Below are 5000 nucleotides of genomic sequence, written 5' to 3' on the forward strand. Positions count from 1 at the left end.
CTTTACAGGATTTTTTTTGTTTTTTACTGAAACTAAAAGTTTGTCTTGTGGCTCAATTTTCATCCTAGAAGCTGAAACTCAAATTGCAAGATAAACTTTGTTTCGGTTTCAATAACACACACACACACACACACACACACACACATATTATTCAATGTCACTAATATTTTCCCCCATGCTTTGAGTTCCTGAGATGACACACATATCACTTACAAGAGAGAAAGAGAGAGGAGTGTGTGTGTGTGTGTGTGTGTGTGTGTGTGTGTGTGTGTGTGTAAATGTAAGAGGGAGAAGGAAGAGAGAATGAATGGAAATAAATGAAGGCTATTTGTGAACAAAATGCAACAACACCCAGAGAGAGAGAGAGAAAGAGAGAGAAGGTGAATGAAGAAACCAATGAGAAAGACAGTGAATATGAAGCCCAAATAGTTATCTACTCAATCATCAAGTCATTTAAAAAATGATGAAGATGAAATAACCAAATGGAGTTCAAATCTGCTGCAGTTGTTCCATGTTGTTCCTGGGCAGGACACTTCATCCTACTCAGATCACTTTGCTGTTAAGATTAGGAAAACTGACTCCGATGTCCTACTCACACTTCTTAAGGTTCAAGGTTTTAGCTTGAAATGTTTTCTAAGGCCCAGTGTTTAAGCTTCAGTTTCATCTTATGTGACTCATCTACTTAGTATGATGAAACTGAAGCTTGAACACAAGCCATTAAAAAACACAGAGCCTTAGAAATGTAGCACCGCTAGAAATAGCAGCTGAATTTCTCTCAAATTACATCATCATCATCATCATCATCGTTTAACGTCTGCTTTCCATGCTAGCATGGGTTGGACGATTTGACTGAGGACTGGTGAAACTGGATGGCAACACCAGGCTCCAATCTAATTTGGCAGAGTTTCTACAGCTGGATGCCCTTCCTAAAGCCAACCACTCAGAGAGTGTAGTGGGTGCTTTTACGTGTCACCCGCACGAAGGCCAGCCAGGCGGTACTGGCAACGGCCATGCTCAAAATGGTGTATTTTATGTGCCACCCGCACAAGAGCCAGTCCAGGGGCACTGGCAACGATCTCGCTCGAAAATCCTACGAAGGCCAGTCAGGCGGTACTGGCAACGGTCACGCTCAAAATGGTGTATTTTATGTGCCACCCGCACAAGAGCCAGTCCAGGGGCACTGGCAATGATCTCACTCGAAAATCCTACGAAGGCCAGTCAGGCGGTACTGGCAATGGCCACGCTCAAAATGGTGTCTGTTTTCAAAATAATGAAGAATACATTTGAATATATCTATAATAATAACAATCTATTTATTTATTTATTTATTTAAAGTATATTAAAATCGTTGTAAACTGTTATTTCATCATTTAATAATAATGATGAAATTATTGTGTATAGTGCTCAGGAGCACTACAACTCATCAAAAGTGCACATACAGTACACAGAATTATGTACAAAAGTCAGGAAAGTGAACAGTGTATGAGTCCTGATATACATGTGTGCATATGTATGGAGTGGGGGATATCAGGTGTAGTGTTGGCAAATTTCAGGAAGCATGGAGGTTTTAAAGGATGCAATGTCTTGGCAACTAACAACTGATGCAGGTAGTTTGTTCCAAGCTTCAGCAACTCTGAGTGTGAAAAAGTGTTTCTGAAAGTCATAGGAGCTGTGCTGTTTTCTGACTTTGTTGGCATACCCACATGTGTTAGACATATGGAGCTCAAAAAGGTGCTCAAGGTGGTTGTTGGCATGATGGTTAATAATTTTGTGGGTGTTTACCAAGTCAGTTGCCAGATGTCAGAGCTTCAGTTTATCTATGTCTAGGGAAGCAAGGAATTCAGAGTATGGTAGATGCCTGATGGAGGGTATTCGCTTGGTTACTCATCTCTGAACAGTTTCCAGGAGGTCAATGTCTTGAGTAAAGAAATAAAGATGGGAAGCTGAAATGACCAATGGAAAGTTTTCTTGATAAGGACTGATCTGGAGCAATTGGTCCTTAAACACTGCTTAGCTAAAACCCTGGCCCTTAACAACATCTAAAATCTCAAAAGTTATTTTTATATTTTAAAGAGGTAAATCAATAGTTACTACAGACTGTACACACATATCCACAGCATCAGAAGCCTGACTAGCAAAGAATATTTAGTCTGTATCCTCTTGAGCCAGAACCAAAAGAAAACGTATATCTCTGAAGTCAGTCTTAATGGGTTGCAAAACAGGAAGGGAACCGTTGGCATAACAAAATAACAAATACTTGCTTTAAACACCAATTAAACAGTCATTAGCACTCCACAATAACTTCTATGTAGAGTTTATTCAAAGAAAGGAAGATAGAAGGAAGTTGGAAGGTTGGGAAGGAGGGAAATAGACCAATAGAGAGATAAATAGGTAGGTAGATAGACAACAGATAGAAAGACAAAAACAAGTAGATAGATATAGATAGAGAGAATGTGTAAGAAACAGACAGAAAGAGAGAAGGAAATTAAAGTAAAACACTTACTTAAACTCAATCTTGTGCTGCATGTGATATTGCCAGTAATAAAGTAAAGTACTTGAGCTGAGTTAAGTAGCCCACTCCTCATATGTCCTCAAAAGTTTTAAGCTACATCACAATGACCATCATCACCATCATCAACTTCCAACAGTGCTATATTTACTTCAGTTACTTGCTATTTCCTGGACAAACCCACTAGCCCACTATCATTAAAAACTAAACTGGAACAAAGTAGAGTTGTCCGACCCAGTCATTTGTAAGAAACCAATAGGATGAGTTGACTGTTAAACTTAGTGAGTAAAGACAGTCAAGCTTATTTATGCTAGTTTATTCCATTATACTTCTGTGTCATCTCCTTGACTTATTTTCTTTTCATTAATGATGTTCTATCAATCACCACCACAAATGTTGTTCATTCCCGGACACTTTCTTCATGCACTTTCTTCCTTTGAACTCAGTATCATATTCAACAAGAGTCATCCTCTACATGTTCACTCAATCCTGCAAGAAAAGTAGCCAAATTTCCTGAAAATCATAGTTTAACCATCATAGAAATAATGGTAATGAGATGGCAGAGTCATTAGAGCATCAGACAGAATGCTTTGTATTATTTATTCTGATTCTCTGTGCTTTAAGTTCAAATCCCAATGAGGTCAAGTTTAACTTTCATCCTTTCAGGATCAAAACAAAAGTACCAGTTCAGGGCAGTTGATTGGCAAAAGCATAAGAATTTTTAACTAGATGCCTCACTGTATTTGTTCAGGCTCTGTATTCGAAGTTCAAATGTCAACTTCACCTTTCAACTTTTTTTTTCTTTTTGGTGGGAGGGAGGGTCAATAAAAAAATATCAACGCAGGGACATGTAGTGGTGGAACCACAGGAATGTCAGACTAGATGATTTGTGGTATTTGTTCCAGCTCCTTATATTCTGACTTCAAATCCTGCCATGACCAACTTGATTGGTTGACTTAATACATGGCCCAGTTTAACACTGTCTTCTGACATCTTGAGTGCCTTTAGTGGAGTCCAGTCTGTTGTAAGCATTCAGGTCTGTTGTAAGCATTCAGCCTCCCACCCAGTCTCAGGGGCCCTGTAAATGGCTGAGCCCTGCCTTCTTCCATCCTGACTAAATGATTGAAAATAATAAAATAAAAGAAAGGACTTTGGATAAAAAATAGTCTTAAATACATCATGTCTGGAATGCGATTGATGATGTTTGCTCAATTAGACCTCACCTAGGGTTAAGCTGCAGGAGCATCTTATCAATAGCTAACACTGGCAGTTATCAAATTTACATCTCATCCCTCAATGGAGTCTAATAGCTGCCAAATCTCCTTCAAAATAGACCATGCCCTATTAAAAAGGGAAGAATTCACTGCATAATGTAGTCCTAGATATACAAGAATAATGAAAGGTTATGGTTTAAATACTTATCATATCAATCAGACCTGACATGGGGCTGTAATACAACAAAACCATTTTTAGTGCCTTCCAAAAGAAATGTATTGAAATAATATTTAACATTATACTTTATAGGAAGAAGAATCTTAAAATGAGCCCACTTTTCTTAAACATCAAAATTCAAGACCAGCTTCACAAAATTTGAGAATTTAAATATTTCCAGCAGTCTCTTCTGAATGATTGCCCCCAAAACAAACACATGTATTAGGAGAAATATCAAGTTTCCTTAATGCAATTTCAGTAATGAAATATTCAACACCTAATTATTTTTAATTTAAGCACAAAACCAACAATTTTGAAGAAAGGTGGTTAGCTGATACCCTTAACCCCAGTACTTGATACACAATTTATTTTACTGACCCTCCCCGCCATCCAAAGGATGAAAGCCAAAGTTGGTCTCAGCCAGATTTGAACACAGAATGCAATAAAGAGCCTAAATTAAAACAGCAAAGTCTTTCTTTGCTGATACTCTAACAATTCTGCCACCACTAATTAACAGTTGACTCTAAAAAAACCCAATAACACTCTGTTATAAAGACCCGTTTTCATATCCGGGATGATACACCCTTGATTATTGGCATTAGAACAACAATCAGAATAAAGGTGTATGCTCGATCAATAAATCCCTTTCTTAATCTCTTGCTAAAATGATTTGAAATGATGGACCATTTTCATATTGTATCCAGAGTCTCTCTCTCTCTCTCTCTCTCTCTCTCTCTCTCTCTCTCTCTCACTTCCTCCAAATTATCTCTTCACCATCTCCATTCATACCAACATGTTACATTTGTCTCTCTATTTCTTGTAATAAATACTTTGTTGGTAGTGATGGTATTGGTGATCCTAATTGTAGTGATGGTGGTAGAACTAATTATGGCTAATGCTTTTCAGGAACAGTTTTATGGAACTACTCAAATCAAAAAAAGAGGGGGAGGGGACAAAAAGAGAGGAAAAAGAGCAAGAGAAAGCGATATTTTCCATTTAAAATCTAAGTTGTCAATATTTCTGACTATTTACATTCCGTGTAGTTTGACATTTTTAAAGT

The 5000-nt window shown here is 37.7% G+C and overlaps 1 protein-coding gene across 7 annotated transcripts in view; it reads right to left on the reverse strand.

Moving 5' to 3' along the window:
• Positions 1 to 5000, reverse strand: part of LOC106877319 (tyrosine-protein kinase CSK) — a 342382-nt gene that overhangs the window by 168179 nt on the left and 169203 nt on the right. The window contains exon 1 of one of the 7 annotated variants that reach the window (XM_052966142.1): positions 2504 to 2526. The exons of the other annotated variants lie outside the window; for them this stretch is intronic. The gene's annotated coding sequence lies outside the window, so the exon portion shown is untranslated. Of the gene's footprint in view, positions 1 to 2503; positions 2527 to 5000 lie in introns of those variants that run through there. 7 annotated transcript variants of the gene reach the window in all.

This window comes from Octopus bimaculoides, chromosome 3, assembly GCF_001194135.2.
Source record: "Octopus bimaculoides isolate UCB-OBI-ISO-001 chromosome 3, ASM119413v2, whole genome shotgun sequence".
In the NCBI taxonomy this organism is placed as follows: Eukaryota; Metazoa; Mollusca; class Cephalopoda; order Octopoda; family Octopodidae; genus Octopus; species Octopus bimaculoides.